Below are 19,988 nucleotides of genomic sequence, written 5' to 3' on the forward strand. Positions count from 1 at the left end.
AAAGACAGGGAGAACAGACAGAAGACAACAGCAGAATCCTCTTAGAAGCTGGAAAGCAGATGTCCAAGTGGTAACTGTAAGCCAATAATGGGGAAAATTGAGAAGTAGCATGATTTATACGATAGAATTCTCAAAAAGAAACAAAAACAAAACAATAAACCAACCCTAAGGAACTGGCAGCACAAGGTATTCTGTAATGGGAGGGTGAAGGAGGGGCTAAAACAATGAAGCCCGGGAGAAAGCTGTTTGAAAAACACTATAGTTAGATCTCTGGAAACTGTCCTCCATTCCTTCTGGCTGGGCAACTGTCCCTCAGCAGAAGTCTGAAGCATTGTTTTCTGAAGAGGTTAAAACTGAGGGAATTGGGCTGAGGAGTGCCAGGCATAGCTGAAGGCCTAGGAAACATTCTGAAAAATAGGTAGATAAAAGGAACATATGCATTCTCTATGCTGAGCTCCCTAGCCACCTGGCCCCAACTTGCCTCCCAGATTGCAATAGTCTCAGTCCATTCTGGAGATGGAAAGAGTCTTCTTCTGGAGAATCTGACCAGCTCAAGGGGAAAGACCTAAAGATACAGATGTTTATCCCCATCAATAGGCTAACCAGATCCCTACAATGATGTTTCCAGTTGGTAAGCCCCACCAATTCAGCTTTTTGATCTCTCACATTTAAATATGACCAGGTGGTAGGATTTCAAGACATCTGAGGAAAGCATCTAACATGATAGAGTCAAAATCAACCAACTAACTAAACAGAAAAAAGCGACTTGGAGAAAAGAGACTATATAAGGAGAATAAAACAAAACAAATCAAAGCAAAACAATTACTAACTTCTTTAGAAAGGTAGCAGATAACATTGTATCTATGCAGTAGGAACAGGATTTTATAAAAAATGAATATTCAGGGACCCACAGAAGAGTTCTTAGAAAAATTTTAAAACTATAGTAGACATTAAAAAGTAAATAGAAAAGTTGGAAGATTTCCCAGAAAGTAAAGCAAAAAGATAAAGATAAAAAATAGCAGAGAAAAATTAAGGTAATTAGAGGTCCAGTTCAGGAGATCCAACATCTGAATAATGGGTTTCCTAGAAAGAGAGAGCAGATGAAATAGAGATGACATCATCAATAATATAATTCAAGAAATTTCCCAGGCCCGAATGACATGAGTTTCCAGATTTAAAGACTCATGGAGCATCCAGCACAACGGATAAAATAGGCTCACATCAAGGTACATCACAGTGAAATTTCAGGAACCTATGAACACAGAGAAAATTTTACGATTTCCAGATAATTTCCAGGGTCTCGTGAGAAGAAATGAAAATCAAAATGGCTTTGGATTTCCCAACAGCAACACTAGAAGCTGGAAGACAATGAAGCAATACCTTCAAAATTCTGAAGGTATAATAACTTCCAGCTGAGAATTCTATACCCAGCCAAATTACCAATTAAGTGGTAAGGTTCTGACTTAGACATTCAAAATCTAAAACAAAAACAAAACCAACAAAACCTCCAAACAACAAACTCCCACACACCTTTCTCAGGAAAATACTGGAGGATGTGTTCCATTAAAACAAGAAATGCATGAGACACAGAGAGGAGTGGATACAGGTGTGTGAGGCTGAACTTAATGACCTTAAGAAAAAGAATACAGAATTACAAATAGAAGATCAAGTGGGAAAAATGATTATTTATTTAGAATAAGTAAAGAAATGACAACAAATCACAAACTTGAAAAAATTGAAAAATACCCCAAATGTCACAAAATCCAAAAAAAAAGTGATATCTTCACAATTAACTCACTGGTACAGCTCTATATCATTCATTCATTCATTTCTTCAGTTCATTTTGCTTCACTGATGTGTGTACTATCTGTTCTGGAACTTCCAGATTTCATCAAGATGCATCAGATAAGGTAAGATGCAATCTTTATTTGTTGGCACACCTTAGACATATGAATTCACACATAGAAATACTCAGTGTTTATAGAAACATTACAGTGTTGTGCCCTACAAATACAGGAATTCTTACAAATTCTATATGTGTGATTCTTATTAAAGAACAAAATAGTGTGGGACATTTATAATTTTATATGCTGCATTATCCATTTATTTCTGACAGAAAAAAGAAACCTTCATTTTTGATAAGACATGATGAGAACTGCATGTTCTGCTTCAAATTTTAGTTTTGATAATTGGAAGAATTTTCCAGACTAGCTTCTTTGATTCCTCCTCCTCCACTATCCACATACTTCTGGTTGGGCACTGTAGGACACATTCATAATATAATACCATCTCTGACCTTGCTCCTTTTGGTCACCTCACCTGATGAGTCAGCACAGTGGATGGGAGGAGTATTCCTGGAAGCCGCTACTACAGCATGAAGGCCAGCAACGACACGAAAGTGACCATGCATTACGTAAAGATATCCTAGCAACCCCCAGTTAAATGTATCTCCAATTCAACTTCTCCTTAGCCAGATCCCAAAATGCCCATAGCCACTCAATCCTGCATTGCATCAGGGGAGGTGGGATAGAGGGGAGGTGGGGGAAAACTCTTTTTGCAGTTGAAATACATGCCTTTGCAAATTTTACAAGAAACATGACCAGATGAGCACATGCCTTTGGAAGGGCTGCACAGTGATAGTTGAGCTTTCTTATCTTTATGATATATTTGCCTCTGGACACAAGAAGCACAAGATCCAGCTCAAGGGAGAGGTAAGGAATTTCCAGGGTGATGTACACTAGGCTTAGAGAAACTGGAGACCAGATTGAGTCAAGTTGTAAAATGTATGGCCAAGGATTGTGGAAGTCCCTCCCGAGTGAACCATTGCACAGAATAAAATCAAATGGAGTCATTACATTTATTGATGAGATCCTCAAATAATAACAGTGTTTGGCCAAGATGTGCCTACTCCACACCTCAGCATACCTATGCTCTTCAGATGCACTCGAGCCACACACGGCCGAGCAACCAGAGACAAGGAGCTGGCACCGTGGAGTGACACAGCCCTGAGGAATAAACTTTTTTTAAAGCTTCTGTGATTTGGGGCTTCCAGTCACTTGTAATGGAACCTCATCCTTAGGCAAGCACAGGAGATTTTTCTGGTGCCGTGGAATGTTAAGGGAAAGCAGACCCAAGTGATTCACTGCAAAAAGGAATTTGACCTAAATGAGAGAGGTGGAATGGCTCAATGACTAACAATGCGATTCTGCAGTCAGATGTCCTGGATTCAAATACAGGCTCTGCAACCTACCAGCTTGTGCAACTCTATATGTGCCTCAGTTTCCTCACCTGCAAATTGGGGCTATGAGAGGACGTCCTTCAGAAAGTGCTGTAGAGATTAATGAGATAATATATGTAACAGGTTTAGCACAGTGCTTGGCACATAGTAAATGCATAATAAAGGTGGCTGAGATTGCCTTTGCTATGGGGATTGGTATGAAAGGAGAGGGTATCAGCTTGGTGGGGGTGGAGGGGAGGACTCTGGAAAGAGAGGTCTGGAGACCAACTTCTTCATGATCTCATTCAAGCACGAAAGCGTCAGTTCCCCAAGACAGGAAGTTGCCTCTGCTTTACTCATCTGGATGTTCCCAGTGCTGAAAACAGTGCTTGGTACGTAGTCACTGCTCAGCAGATAGTTGGGGAATGAATGGATTCATCAAGCCAGTGAATGCGTGGATGGCCCTGCTAACCCGGCCAGCTGAGCCTGGGGAGCTCCTTGTAACTTGGGACCCTGAAAAGATGAATGGCAAGTGTTCATTTTAAAAAGGGGTGGGGCCCCTGGCTTCCAGAAAGAGGCCATTGTGGCCCATGCCAGGTGTCTGGCAGAGACCCTGGCCTTGTGGGACTGGCCAGTGTCTGGTGGGCCAGGACTTCATCTGGTTGGAACAGAGGGGTGGAAAGAACATCTGTCTGCATCAGGCAGCTTCTTTGAGACTTTGCTTTCCAGGGGATTAAGCAAGTTAACAACGGGGAGATTCTTTCTGTGCACAAACAGCCCTTACTGTCACTGTAATGCCAACCACTGTTTCAAGGAGAAAACCTCCCAGTCACAGTTTGGGCAGAGGCCCTTTTGTGAGCCTTGAAACAGAGGAGTTGGCTGTGGTCTGGGGATGAGATAGGTGTTCCTAGTTTGCCAAGTAATTTTTTTAAATTAATTAATTAACTTAATTAATTAATTTTTGGCTGTGTTGGATCTTCGTTGCTGCGTGCAGGCTTTCTCTAGTTGCGGCGAGTGGGGGCTACTATTTGTTGTGGTGCGCACGCTTCTCATTGCGGTGGCTTCTCGTTGCAGAGCACGGGCTCCAGGCACGCGGGCTTCAGTAGTTGTGGCTCCTGGGCTCTAGAGCTCAGGCTCGGTAGTTGTGGCCCATGGGCTTCATTGCTCCGTGGCATGTGGGATCTTCCTGGACCAGGGCTCGAACCCGTGTCCCCTGCATTGGCAGGCAGATTCTTAACCACTGCACTACCAGGGAAGCCCAGTTTGCCAAGTAATTTGCCCAAGGGGGAACCATGTACAATTTCAGTCCTGGGATGAGTAAGACAAATAAGGAAAATCCTCAAGGAGCAGCTAGTCATGCTGCTGCGGACGAGGGCTGCGTGAACGTGCATCTGCGTGACTCAGGAACTCGCCAGCAGGCCGCCAAGCACCTTCTGTGCTCACCCCAAAGTTACCCGAAGCCCAGGAATCCGCACTTCATCACCTCCCCAAATCATGGCACCTAGGAGGTCAAGGTAAAACGACAGGGGAAGAAAGAGGAAACGTGAAGCAGGAGACAGAGCTCTCCCCTCCTCCCTTTTTAAGCCTGTGCAGCCAGCTCCCTGTAAGTCTCTTGCCCGCAGGGTGAAGAAAGCCAGACCCTGCCCTCCCCGGAGAGCACCGCCCTCGGATATGACCCATACCCACGTCAGGCCTGTGCTTGCCAGCCTTGTTTCTTTCTTTCCTATATTTTCACTTGGAGTGTGGGAGGAAAACGGTCTTTAGAATGCCTTCAGAGATGTTCTTCCCCCGGGAGAGGGAACTGAGTCATAACCACTGAGCTGGAGCCTTGGAGCTCATCTGGTTGTCACCTCCTGATGGATGGAGTCACAGAGAGGGGATGTGACACCGTCAAGTCACACAACAAGTGACCTTCAGAGCAGAAGCCAGGTGTCCAGCCAGGAGTCTGTGAGCTCTCCTTCCTAAAAAACCTGGTACAACTCTGCCGGCATCGTCATGCCCACCGCCCACTCACCACACTACCACCTGCCTGTGACCTTGGCAGCTTGGCTTCCACCCCCACTGCTCTGCTGAAATGTTTCTCCCCAGAATGGCCAATGCCCCTCCCCATGGTCACACCAGGCCTGGTGACAGGAAGATGGTTTCAGAAGGAGGAGAGGATGGGGAAGGGGTGTGGGCCGAGGTTCTGAGACTTCCCTAGTCCAGAACTGGTTTGGGAGCTGGACAGGCAAAGACAGGGCTAACCTAACAACACCAAAGCCATTGGTCACTGCCTTTGCCTGCAGTGCCCTCCCACCCCACTTAATGGGCTATGAATCCAATCCATATCCTCAGGTGGCTCAGGTTGCACTTGTTGTGCAACCATCACCATCCACCTCCGGAACTTTCTGATCTTCCCAAACTGAAACTCTGTATTCATTAAACAACCGCTCTCCATTCTCCCTCCCCTGCCCCCGTCCCCTGAGCAACCATTATTCTACTTTCTGTCTCTATGACTTTATTATTTTAGGTATCTCATATAAATGAAATCATATAATATTTGTCTTTTTGTGTCTGGCTTATTTCACTTAGCATAATGTCTCCAAGGTTTATCCATTTTGTAGCATGTGTCAGAATTTCCTTCCTTTTTAAGGCTGAATAATATTCCATTGTATGGATATACTGCATTTTGTTTATCCGTTCATCCATCAATGGACATTTGGATTGTTTTCACCTTTTAGTTATAGTGAATAGTGCTGCTCTGAACATGGGTGTACAAGTATCTATCTGAATTCCTGCCTTCAGTCCTTTTGTTTATATACCCAGAGCAAAATTGCTTGATCATATGGTAACAACAAAGCCATCACCACACCTACAACTAAATGGATGATGATGCTTTAATAGCATCAAATATCTAGTCAGTGTTCAAATTTACAGTTGTCTCATTAAAATCATTTTTAATAGTTTAGTTGTTTGAATCAAAATCAAAACACCTTTCCTGTATTGCAATTGATTGGTATGCCTTTTTTAAAAATAAAATAACCTGTTTAGTTTGGAATACTTTTATATGTACAGAAAAGTTGCAAAGTCAGTACAGAGACATCCCATGTACTCTTCACCCAGGTACCTCTAATGTTAATATCTTCCATAACATGAGAGACTGGTCAAAACTAAGAAACTGACACTGGTACTTTACTATTAACTAAACTCTAGACTTTACTTGGATTTCACCAGTTTCCCCACTAATATCCTTTTTCTGTTACAAGATTCCATCTTGGATACCACATTGCATTTAGTCTTCATGTCTTCTTAGGCTCCTCTGCTCTGTGACATTTTCTCAGTTTTTCATTTTTCATGACCTTGACAGTCTTGAGGAGTGCTGGCCGGGTATCCTCTAGAGGGTCCCCCGGTCTGGGTTTGTCTGATGTTTGTCTCATGATCAGACTGGGAATATGGATTTTGGTAAGGACAGCGCAGAGGCAGAGCACTTCATCACATCCCATCAGGGGTGCGTGACATCCACAGGACATCACTGGTGATGCTCACCTTCATTTCTGGGGTAAGTGGTGTCTCTCGGCTTCTCCATCATAAAGTTACTATCTCCCCCTTTCCCTGCTCTGTTCCTTGGAAGTGAACCATTAAGTTCATGGTATGTCTTTCAAATTCATTTTAATCAGTAGATTCCCCCATCTCTTAATTTTTTCTCAAAATTTATTTGTTGAAGAAACTGGGCCGTTTGTCCTATTTGCCCTCTGCGGTTCCTTTAAACTGGATCTCGAGGCCTGATCTGCCTCATGCTTGATTTTTTTAGCAGGGCCACTGCACGGGTGGGGCTGTGGGCTTCTGTCAGGAGGCACCAGTTGTCTCCTTTTTGTAACATTAGCAGCTACTGATGCCCACTGTGTTACCTCAGTTCTGATACCTTTAGATTCCTCAGGACTAACCCTATCATGAAGGTAACCTTTCCTACATGAAGACAGTTCCTTTTCTTCCTTCAATAAACATAGTAGATTTCAGCAAATAAAAGATAGCTCCCATGGTAAGAAACATTGTTTCTGTACAACCAAGAAAGAAAAAATGCTGTGAATTCACCTATGGCACGTTGCCAGCCATAGAATACCAAGGTAGTGTTTTCATTTTCCACTAACCTCATAGTTTTATTCTTTCCTCGGATGAATTGTAGAAGTTCAGTCAAAGTCAGCGGTTGCTGGCGGATGGATGTTTGGGCAGCCCTTGTTGCAGGGGCATCGCTCACACTGGCTTTTGTGGTTGAGGTGTCACATTGCCTTCATCAATCCCTGGGGCTCAGTTTCCTCTACACTCCCTTGCGTTGTTGCTTGCTGTGTGGTCTGCCATCCTTTTGCATACTTCTCAGTGACAAAACAGCTTAATGGAATTCTATTTCTTCTACATCCTTTCTTAAGTCCTGTAAGCACTTGGTTATAGCTTTGCAAGAAAATACGGAATTGTAGTCATTCCTCTAAAGACAGATAATTGCTACTCTGCTGTTACATTTGTGTCCCACTGCCCTGTTTCCATGCCTTCCTGTGCCCATGCCAACTGTTTGTTTCCACAGTGAATTATATTGTCATCTTTTTGATGATATTTTAAATGATAGTTAGACCCCGTATGTGTAGAACCAACCATGCATATAATTCAGTGGAAGGTGATGCATTATGAACAGTGATGGTCAAGTGTGAGTGTGTCCAGTCATGGTGACCGCCCTGCCACTGGTGGGCAACGACTATGAGAAGTGCCCCAGTTACAGAGATGTTAAAAGTTTTTAAGACATATGCCTTGCAGTTGATGAAACAGAGTTTCTGGTTATGCGGCTGGCAAGAATCCCATTTTATTTATCTGGGTGATCTCCCCAGACTTTAGCTCAGTGTTTACAACTATTTCAAAAATATTTGTGGAGGAATGAAACCAACAGTAAGCAATATATATATTTATTGAGCATTTACCAGGAACAAGGTCTAGTTGGGATAAATACTTGAGAACCCAAACCAATTCCCTTTCTTAAATGTTAATTTGCTTTTCCCCTTTCTCATCACATTTCTGCAGCTGTTCTTGGCCAGGCTGAAGTCTTCTACTACTATATTGGTACCCTTTCTGTGTCTTTTCCACTTGAGTAATAAATACACCCAACTGTCTATCTTAGATTTTCTGCAAGAGTCCTGATTCCCATCTTCAGGTCACCTGAATGGATTTGGGGATCAGAAGACGTGGTCAGGGCTTCCCTGGTGGCGCAGTGGTTGAGAATCTGCCTGCCAATGCAGGGCACACGGGTTCGAGCCCTGGTCCCGGAAGATCCCACATGCCGCAGAGCAGCTGGGCCCGTGAGCCACAATTACTGAGCCTGCGCGTCTGGAGCCTGTGCTCCACAACAAAAGAGGCCGCGATAGTGAGAGGCCCGCGCACCGCGATGAAGAGTGGCCCCCACTTGCCACAACTGGAGAAAGCCCTCGCACAGAAACGAAGACCCAACACGGCCATAAATAAATAAATAAATAAAATTTAAAAGAGATAAGCAAAACATTCTCTCTATAAATTTGATCTTTAAAAAAAAAAAAAAAGAAAGAAAACATGGTCATGTTTATGACCACCCTCTAGTTCATTTTCCTCCATGGACTCCTGACAAATCAGCTGGAAGATCTGCCTGAACCACAAAATGTCCATGTCAGGATGGGTGATTTCCAGTTACATTCAAGCAACATTACCTTTTCTTTTTTTCCCCACAGGACAGATAATTGTCTCTTTGGATTCTTTCCTTCTTTCTTTTCTTTTATTAATAGGCTTTATTTTTTAGAACAGTTTTAGATTCACAGAAAAATTGAGCAGATAGTATGGAGAATTCCCATGTACCCCCCCCCACGACAGTTTCCCCTATTAATATCTTACATTAGTGTGGTACGTGTGTTACAATTAATGAAGCAATACCAATACATTATTATTAACTAAAGTCCATATTCAGACATCCCTAGTTTTTACTAAGGATCCAGGATCCCACATTACAATTAGTTATCATGTCTCTTAGGCTCCTCTTGGCTGATACAGTCTCTCTCCCTTGTTTTTGATGATCTTGACAGTGTTGAGGAGTCTAGTCAGGTATATAATAAGATGCCCCTCTATTGGGATTTGTCTGATGTTTTTCTCATGATTAGACTGGGATTATGAGTTTGGGGGAGGAAGACCACAAGGTAATGACATTTTCATCACATCTCATCAAGAGTGCAAACTATCAACATGACTTAACGCTGTTGATATTAATCTTGATCACGTGGCTGGGGTGGTGCTCATCAGGTTTCTCTCCCTGCCCCCACTTTTCCATACAGGACTCTCTGGAAGGGGGTAACTAGGCTCAGTCCCACATTAGGTGATGGAAAGTTACAATTCCTCTCATTTAGAGTGGAGCTTGGATTTCTTTTAAGAGTCAACCTCCTATGTTTCTCTCATCTCTTCTTCCCTTGCCCTCACCTCAGTTCCCTCCCAAAGTCTTCTTCCGAGGTTTTTCTTCCAATGTCTGTTTGATGTTTTTCTCTTCAGATTTAAATACTCCTGGGTTTGGGCATCAGTTCCCACATGCTCCTCTCTTCCTTAAAGTAGGTCTTTCTGAGTTGGTGCTACAGATCGCCCTTTCTCTGGGACACTCTGGTAGAAAAGGTTCTTTGGACCAATGCATGTGGAAAATGCTCATTCCTTACCCCTTCTTAGAGACTCAGAGCACACGAGCATAATAAAAGGTCTGACAAGTCTGGCAATAAAGAGGCCTGATTAACTCAAAGGTTTCTCAAGGCTATTTCACCTTGAAACCTTTTACCGTATTTCATTGACTCAGAGACACTCATTTTTTTTCTCTCACATATTAACATTTTTGAAGTTGGGTTGCATCTTAACAGATCATTAGATAAGAAAATCGTATGTTTCTTCTTAGAGGTACCTGCAATAATGGTGTCAGATACACTGATGGTATTTGAGATTTGAGGAAATACAGTATTCACGGCACATCTATAGATACTCTTCAGAACCAGTGAAAAGTGGAAACTGAATTAAGAAACAGCCTGCCAGGTCCTCAAACCCCACCTCTTCCTACTTGGATGACCTGCCTCCTTGATTTTAAGTATTCTTCAGTTTGGGGTACAGATGTCCTCTGCTCCCTCTGTGAGATGTGCCCCAGGGCCCACTCCCCACCCCCTTCTGGCACGGGCAGCCATGACTGACTGGCTAGACCAGTTTAACTTAAGAGTGAGGTATTAAGGAGTCCCTTGGCCACAGATCTAAGCTGTGTCCTCTGATCAGCTTTATCATTAATGAGGTGCACTATTGTCCTTAAGGAAACACATTCCTAGACTGCCTGGCTTGAAATCTAGCCTGCTGTGTGATCTTGGGCAAGTCAGTTAACCTCTCTGTGTCCATTTCCTCACCAGTAAACTGGGGATGAATAATTGCATCTACTTGATAGGGTTGTTGTGAGGATCAGATGGGATATTGCACGTAAGGCACTGAACCCAGGGCCTGGCACCTGGCAAGCTACTCTAAAACATCGGCTATTACTAGAAAGACAACATTTTTATCTTTGGTTCCTGGGTCATTTTTCAGGAATAAAAAAGACTTGGAGACACTGACTAGCTTGGGTCCTAAGGGTGGCAGGAGGCAGTCGGTAGGAGGGCAGAAGAGAAATTTTCTGTAGTAAATCACGGCCTGTGGTCAAGCTGACCTTGGCCTGCTGCCCGGAGCTACTGACCCCAGCCAGAAGGTGGAGGGGAGAGAGCAAGAAAGTGATTCTCTTCCAACCAGCCCAGCCTCTAGAACAGAGGAATCTGGCAAAATAACAGCCGGAAGATTCAAAAGCAGTGAGTGGCATTCAGGCCCCAGGCGACTGGTTGTCTTCCAGGGTCCCCGCTGCCTGCTGCCATGTGCGTCGCCTTGGGCAGGACTCTGTCCACTCTATGCAATTTCCGCAGTTTCCTCCTCCTCCCCTTATTATTCAGGACGTCTGCTTCATATTCGTTCCCCCACGGGTTCTGCCCAATTTAATTGCTCTGTCACCAAAGATTAATCCCGACAGATAAGAAAAAAGACATCTGGAAATATTGACTCTGCTCCTTCTTATCGTCCCTCCCAGGGCCTTCACACCTTCAGCGGCTTCGCTTCAATGCCTTGTCAGATTGTTGGAGTGGCTCATTTCAGGGGGTGAGCTCTCAGGGGTTCTGGTGCGCAGCGCTCCTGGAGGCTGGTGGCTGTCAGGGTCTGGCCACCTGTTGCTGTGCTGGAAGGACAGGGCTGGGACTGGAGGCCGGGCCAACTGGGACCTCAGGTCCCATCCCAGGCAGGACAGTCCTTTGCCTTTCTGAGTTGCTAAGAGACAGAAAGACATCCGAGAGGCAGGCTGCTTTAAAGAATATCATTTTTTAAAGGCTCATTCTAAATGGAACATCATCAGAACTTTGCCAAGATCTTCCTGGTTGTTCAGAAGATGGCCACTCTTTCTTTTTCTCACTCCCTTCCCTCTGTATCCCTGTCCCTTCGCTCTCCTTCCATCTCTCTTTTTAGCTTCTGAGGGCTCAGTCCTTGCTGGTCTGTTGATGGGGCTGAACAGGGGTCAGGGGTGATGGGGTGGCGGGTGAGGTCTCAGCCACAGGTCAGCCTGGGGGCCCAGGAAGTGCTTGGGGGAACTGGCTTCACTTCATCCAACCATGTCTGTGTCATTCACCAGGTGGCCTCTTCAGTGAGCAAACTCTTACCTATGTGTAAAATAAAGTGATTATCTGGGGAACAAGCATCACACTTTGCGTGATTGCCACTGGTCATTGTGTAGCCCTTTGCTGCTCTCTGGGTCCCGAGCTCCATATATATTTTTCATATGTGTATCTGGCTCTATATTTTATTTTTATACAAATAATAGCATATTATCACCTTGTTCTAGCCCTCGGGATTTTTATTCTTTCTTCCTAACAAGAGTCTTGATTATCTTAGTGTGTCTGTACATAGGAAGCAACATCAATCGTTTTGTTTTGTTTAAACCACTTCACTAGATTATTCTTTAAAAAAAAAAATTTTTTTTTAATATTTATTTATGTATTTGGCTTGCCGGGTCTTAGTTGCGGCACGCGGGATCTTATAGTTGCGGCACGTGGGATCTTTAGTCGTGTCATGCGGGATCTAGTTCCCTGACCAGGGATTGAACCCAGGAGCATTGGGAGCGCAGAGTCTTAACCACTGGACAACCAGGGAAGTCCCCAGTCGTTTTTAATGGTTAATCAAACACACTTCTGCTCTGGGGCACTGCTGCCAGCCCACCCTGGGGCCTGCAGACTATACAATGCATGTCCCCAGGCTGCTCTGTTACTCAGGGAGCAGGAAACAGGTGGCAACTCAAACCTGGTGACCGAGGAAGGCACTGTTTACAAAGGTGTCGGTGCAGGACAGAGAACCAGCCCGGATCGCGGGCACCAGGGCCAGCACCATCTAGTTTGCTCATTTTATCCAGTCCCGAGGGGCTGTGTGACTTGCCCAAGGTCACACAGCAAGAGGCAAAGCCATCAGAAAACCAGGTGTCCCGACTACCAATCAGTATTCTTTCCTCTGGGTTTGCTATGATTGTCAAAAATGAAACAAAACAAAAACACCCCTGGTTATTTAAATTCCAGTCATGAGTCTAGGAAAGTTGTTTTTTTTTTTTTAACATCTTTATTGGAGTATAATTGCTTTACAGTGGTGTGTTAGTTTCTGCTTTATAACAGAGTGAATCAGCTATACATATACATATATCCCCATATCTCCTCCTTCTTGTGTCTCCCTGCCACCCTCCCTATCCCACCCCTCTAGGTGGTCACAAAGCACCAAGCTGATCTCCCTGTGCTATGCAGTTGCTTCCCACTAGCTATCTATTTTACATTTGGTAGTATATATAAGTCCATGCCACTCTCACAGTTCGTCCCAGCTTACCCTTCCCCCTCCCCGTGTCCTCAAGTCCATTTTCTACGTCTGTGTCTTTATTCCTGTCCTGCCCCTAGGTTCTTCAGAATCATTTTTTTTTTTTAGATAGGAAAGTTTTTAAATTAATCTTTTCCACAATCAAGACCAATTAGTCAACTCTTCTGTCATGAGTTTCCATAATTTTTTGATTTCCCTAACTTACAAATTGCTTTTTAAATCATAATTTGCAAATTTATTCATGACAAATGTTTTTAAAAGCCAAAATTTGGTATCAGCTTAAGTGTCCCCAAATAGGATAATGGGCAAGTAAATGAGGATACATCTATGCAGTGGGAAATTATGTATTTCTTAAACTTGATATTTATGAAGAGTGTGCAATAAACTGGATAATGCTTAGCTGTAATGCTGAAGTAAAATTGTAATCTCCAATTTATTTAGAGTATCATCAGAATTATGTTAATTCATACATGCACTGGAACAAACCAAAAAAACCCTGAAGTTACATAAAGAAAAACAAATGTAGTAAAGGAATATACCAATATGTTACTGATAATGATTATCTTTAGCTGGGTGAAATATGGGTGATTTTGATTTGCTTCTTTCAACCTTTCCAGATTTTCTACATTGATCTACTAATATGTTCATAATAACAACAGCATCAACTATAATAATCACAATTCAAGATTTTTAAAAGTCACTGTGATAATTTGACAAGGGATGCATATCCAAAACCATACAATTCCACCCCTTCTGACCCAGTCATTTCTCTTCCAGGAATCTGTCCTGAGAAACTAATTCTGCTTTGGGGCAAATCTCTAGGCAGGAAGAAGTTTACTGCTGGGAAAAGCTGGAAACCACCTAAATGCCAAACAGTGGAGTAATGGTTACAGAAAATGTGGTTCAGCTGCTCAATGCTGCTACGTATTCATTAGGAAAGAAACTTATGACAAAAGTATGTGCTACAACATTAAATGGAAAACTCAGGATTCATAATTAAATGTAAAATATGACTCTAACAGGTTTTTAAAAAAAAGGTGTAGGTTTGGGGGGAAAATACACAAAGATGAGCGAATGAGCTGGCGGGGCGGGGTGGTGGAATCGTGAATAATTTTTCTTCTTGATTTTCTAACATTTTCTGTAATGTAGTTACCTTGCCTTTGTAACTTAAAAAACACGATAAGCAGCTGTTCATCTGGGAAGTTGGTTCTCAAGTTGTACCTGCTAAGCCACAGTCTCACAGGGAAGGCGGGTGGAGACCCAGCCCCGATGTTGGCAGGAGGACAAGAGGAAAGTGTTCATCAATGAGGGCCTGATGAAGTCTGAGTTATTTACTCCAGGGCTGATGAAGCACTGAGTAGGTAAAAGAAATTGCTGGGCCCTGCAGGGGTCAAGGTGGGGAATGAGATAAGTATAAGAGATAAGGAGTGCAGAGCACACAGTTAAAACAAACAGTTCACTGACCAGGTCCAGCTGACAAACAAAGCCCTCACACCTGTCAGGGAGAAAACTGGTCATGGATGCCCAGGCTGAAACAGCATGCAGGCAGCCTGCAGAGGGGAGGCACCCAGAATAGGGCCCTGGAGACATGGGTTCTGGGGTCCTCACCACCAGTCCTGAACCAAGGATCCTGGGATTGAGTGGGGGCTCCAAGGCCCCTTCCAGCTCCCAGTGTCTGTGATCTGTGCTGCCCTTTGCTCCTGAAATTCTCTTCCTCATACTCCAAGATGTGGCACGAATGCCTTCACCCCTGCGGGGCCTTCCTTCCCTGCCCCTGCCTGGACTGCACATCCATCAGTCTGTGTGTCCACAGTGTTTGAAACCCAGTTCAGAACTGACTTGTTCCATCTGAAAACAAACAGAATAAACATCTGGCAGCTAAGGGAGCATTTAGGATGTGCCAGATATTGTGCTTGGCTGCGTGTTGTCCGGAGATGGGCTTGTCTGTCCTCCGAGGACTGGGTCTGTGTATTTGTGCCCACTTACCTGTTACTGCACGGCAAACTATCCCGAAACTTAGAGACTATAACAACAACTGCTTCTATTTTGCTCACCTTTATGGTGATAGCTGGGGCAGTCAGAGGCTGGGGCAGGGCAAGAATTGTCTGAAGGACTCACAGTCACACGCTGGTGGTTGATACTGGCTTTGGGTGGGACCACGGCTGGGGCTGTTGACCCACAGTTGGCCTCCTTCTGTATGGCCTGGGCCTCCTCACAGCAGGGTGGTAGAGAGATAGAGAGAGCCAGACAGGAGGAGGTTGTATTCCTTTTATGACCTGGCCTCAGAAGTCACACAGTGTCATCCCCACTGTATTTTACTGATTAGAATCACGTAACTAAAGGTGACCCAAATACAAGGGAAGGGGAGTTGGAATTCATCGTTTGATGTGAGGAATGTTCAAGAGCTTGCACATATGTTTTCTAACCACCACTGTTGGCCTTCCTTGTACCCCGCTCTTCCTTGTGCCTGACACAGAGCCTTGAACTAAACATTAGCCAGAATTGTTGGTAGAGCTGAATTGCCTTTCGGGTTGGTGCAGACCTGGGTGCAGAGGATAGTTTGGTGTGAACACACTTGCTTCCCGTTTATGTTGTTCAGAAACACAGAACACTTGGAGAAGTCATGAATTTTTTGCCTCCGGCTGCCCACAAGCTTGGGATCTAGGTGGGTCAAAGTTGCTGTCTGTCATCTGCCCCCATTTTCCCATACAGCCTTTCCCCCACTGCTCCATAAACTCAATCCCATGCTTTAATCAGACAGGTCCCCTCACTCTGTCCCAGTGGGGACAGCCTTTGCCCAGGTGGGTTCATCTGCTGGGATGCCCTCTCTTCTTTCTATCGATACTTCCAACTGCTACCCAGCCTTCATGACCCAGCTCAAGGAACTTTCTCTCTTGGCATTTCCCTCTCACCACCACCAACCTCTTCCCCACCATTGCCTCGGCAAGAGAAGTGAAAAGCAGGCTTAATTCCCAAAGCTGCAGTCCTAAGTCCTTAAGGAGGCCCAGGGGCAGCAAAGACAAAAGCCCTGGCACCAGGCAGGTGAGGAGGCTGAGAGAAGCAGGCTGGAGGCCAGCTGGACCACAGGAAGGACCGCAGCCAACTGGTCTACCAAAGGGGGCAGCTCCTTCTTGCTTCAGCAAGTTGTTACCAGGGGAACTGAAGGATAGATCATCTAATCTTTCCTGAGAAGCAGAAAAATATGGATTTTTATGTGGGATTTCTTAATTTGTAATTATTGATGATTAATTTAAAATTTTAGAATGCAAGCTAATTTCATGGGCCACATTTGCCCCACCTCGGTTCACAACTTTTGGCTGAAAAGATTTGGGGCAGAGAGAAGGGTTTGGGAGGGAGGGAGTGAGGAGGCTGGAGAGGACTCCCCAGGCGGGGGCGGAGTTGAGGGGGCTGTTGAGGATGGAACTTCTGGAGGGTTCTCAAGGGGCCTCAGTCCAACGTAAGCTTCCAAACTGGGACTTCACACCAGGGAAGCATACAGAACCTCAGCAGCATGGGGCTTCTGTGGATATTGGGTTCAGTTATAGAAAAATAAAATCCTACTTCTTGCTCCCCTGAGTTTGCGGTGAGATTCATACTCCAAAGCCTTCAGCGGAGGCTCACTGTACGAGGGTCCCTGTCTCAAGTCAGCTCCCCGGGGCAATAGATTTGGCATAGTTTCGTCTGCAAAATCCAGGCTTGTGAGAGGAGCTCTTGGGATCAAGACCTCTAGGAGATAGAGAGAGCAGACCTGGCCAGAGGGCAAGGTTGAACATGATTCAGTCTTGACAAAGGCCTCAGTCCAGCCTATGGAGAGCTCTGGCTTCCTTCGAGGTGTTCCAAGTTGACCTGGATGGGGAAGAGGTTGCTGGGTCACAGTGACCAGGTACTGAATGCAGGCTGCCCTTGTGAACAGAGCTCGGCCTTGGGCAAGGGGGTTCTCTGCAGCAGAAGGCAAGTCCCAGAGAGACTCAGCAGGAGCCATCAGCAGGCGGAGGAGTGAGATTCCAGTCCTGGAGGGAGGAGATATCTGGGTGGTTCACACAGTGTCCACTGCCCCTCGCACTACTCAGATTCACTAGTTTCATATGATAAGTTTTGAGAAGCAGCTCCTCCAGATTCTACTGGACCTCTTTTCCTGGGGACTCTTACAGGGGGAAGCTTAGAGGGATGGAATTCAGCTCCTTCCTCCCTGCAGCTGGACTTGAGGGTGTAACTGATACCCATCATCCTCTCCTCTACCACCATCCTCGTATCCCCATACCCTGAGCTAGCATCTCCATTGGTTAGGTGGCTTGGATGGGGTAATTGAGACCCTCATCCTTGAGAGCTCTGCTTCCCTCATCACCAGGCCGTTCTTGGTCCATGCATTTGTTTATTTCCTGTTGAAATTGGGGACAGGAGAACCAAGAGCTATCCCAGTGAACCGCTTGGGTGCCAGACATATTCTTTCCTGCCCCCGTTGTGTATCAGCAACTTGACTGTCTCCTGATGACCAGGGCCCATTACCCATGCCAGGAAGGTGACTCCTCTCCTTTCCTGCTGGTCTCTTGGCAAGAGGAGCCCAAAGTGACTGGGCAGCTTGGGGTTTGATGGAATTCTCACTCTGTCACCAGTGGAAGCATTTCCTCCTCTAGAAACCAGGATTTCTAAACTCACAGTTTGGGGATGGGGCTTGAAATTCTCCATCTGGGTTCCCAGAAGTGACAATAATTGGGGCCACTCTGGCTCTTCCCACTTGGTTTTCAAACTGTGTATCTCCCCCTAATGGGGACACAGCCCCATACAATGCCCACTGACTTAGGATGGCAGGGTATACAGTGCCTCTTGGAGGATGGCACCCCATCCTCTCAGGGCACCCTCTCCATTAATTCTCCAATGTGTTCCTTTTTTTTTTTTAATTAATTAATTAATTTATTTATTTATTTAGGGCTGTGTTGGGTCTTTGTTTCTGTGCGAGGGCTTCCTCCAGTTGCGGCAAGCGGGGGCCACTCTTCATCGCGGTGCGCGGGCCTCTCACTATCGCGGCCTCTCTTGTTGCGGAGCATAGGCTCCAGACGCACAGGCTCAGTAGTTGTGGCTCACGGGCCCAGCTGCTCCGCGGCATGTGGGATCTTCCCAGACCAGGGCTCGAACCCATGTCCCCTGCATTGGCAGGCGGACTCTTAACCACTGCACCACCAGGGAAGCCCTCCAATGTGTTCTTGATGTCAGAGGGCATGTTCTGTCGTGCCCCCACACCACCGGACCCCTAAATACTTGCACAGTCTGGTGGGTGCCTGAGTCCTCCTAGGATTTATCTCCCACCCACTGGAGTGCATGCGTCTTGTTAATGTGTCTAACATACCTGTCACTTGTCAATCCTCTGTTCTGATGACATGATCTCCTCAATGCAGTGGACCAAGGGTGTTCTGGAGGGTATACAGGTGAGACATATCCCTTTGGACTATACTGTGGCAGAGGGCAGGAGAGGTAACATAGCCCTTGGCAGGCCCATCAGTGTGTACTGCTGTCCATCCCAAGTGAAAGTGAATTTTTTCTGATCTCCTTTTCTGATAAAGGACAGAAGGAAATATAAAATGGATTTGCCAGATTAATAGCTACATACCATGTGTACAAAGTCTTGTTCATCTGCTCTAGCAAAGATACCACATTTGGTAACAGTTGGGGCTACTAGCTAATTAAGTTTGAGACAGTTCACTGCCATCTTCCAGGACCCTCTGGCTTAGATAGGGTACTACGATCCTTGTGTCTTTTAGGATACTAAGAGAGCACTAGTCTCTGCCATTCTCCTAGGGATGTGACGTGGGTAGGGGCAGTTTCAGAAGCTTCCATATGGCCTTTTCCGCCATGGTAGCTCCCAGACCACAGGCCAAGGAATCAAGGAGGGATTTTACTCCCAAGTATATCCACTCACATTACGCATTTGAGGACTAGAGAAATGACCACCAGTGGGCTCCAGGGATGCACCACTGTGAGCTGGACCTGGGCCAGGGATTTATTTATCTCAGAGGCTGATGTTAAGGTCAAATAAGATAATATAAGAGAGGAAGATTGTAACATGCAATAGGTGACAGTTATTTTCACTTTGGAACCAGGTACTCTGGGTTGCAATCCTGGCACCACCGTTAATGGACTGTGTACCTTTGGGCAGGTTGCCACACCTCTGAGCTTCAGTTTCCTCATCTATAAAATGGGTATAATGACATCTGCCTTGCAAAGTTGTCATAAGTGTAAATGAGCCACTACAAAACATGTAAGTGTCTGGCATAGTTCCACACTTAGCTTTCCCTGAATGAAAGCTTTATTTTATCAAGAGCTCTTCATTCTGAATGCCCAACTTCTACAGGTTTCTTTGCCTTTAGGACTGACGGAGCTTTGGCTGAGCCCAGAATCAGCTTTATGTGAGACTGCCCAAGCTGGATCCCCCAGAACTTGCAGGTCGCCTGCTTCTAAAGGCAGCTCCTCTTCTGGGCTGCATGTGCTTGAGACTTCACCATTAGAAAGCCATACTTTTGCCTGTTTTTCATCTCCAGGAAGCACCGGTTTGGCACTAACATCTCCCATTTGTATGGCACTTGCTTTTTGCTGTCCAAAGCACTTATCTGTCGTCCCAACAGCCCTGGGAAGTAAGTCAGAGACGCCCAAAGTCACTTAGCTGGAAAGGGAGGAGCTGGGGTTTGAACCCAACACTGTCCGTGAAGAGGCTGTCAGCTGGAGGCAGTCTGAGCGATTAACGCCAACACCGTGTAGTCTTTGTCTCCCAAAGCACATTCTGCCACTCTAGGTGAGGTACAGTGAGTCAGGCCGTATCAACTACAGTTAAACATTAGGAGTCTACTCTGTGTCTCAGGGGCCC

The 19,988-nt window shown here is 45.3% G+C and overlaps 1 protein-coding gene across 1 annotated transcript in view; it reads right to left on the reverse strand.

The window, feature by feature from the left end:
• Window positions 1-2,122: 2,122 nt before the first annotated feature.
• Window positions 2,123-19,988, reverse strand: part of LOC309638721 (uncharacterized protein) — a gene marked incomplete at its 5' end in the record, with an annotated part of 364,111 nt that continues 346,245 nt past the window's right edge. Inside the window, one exon of the mRNA XM_082415018.1 lies at window positions 2,123-18,274. The remainder of the gene's footprint in view (window positions 18,275-19,988) is intronic.

Source organism: Balaenoptera physalus (assembly GCF_965194825.1).
Source record: "Balaenoptera physalus genome assembly, chromosome: 11".
NCBI classification, from domain to species: Eukaryota; Metazoa; Chordata; class Mammalia; order Artiodactyla; family Balaenopteridae; genus Balaenoptera; species Balaenoptera physalus.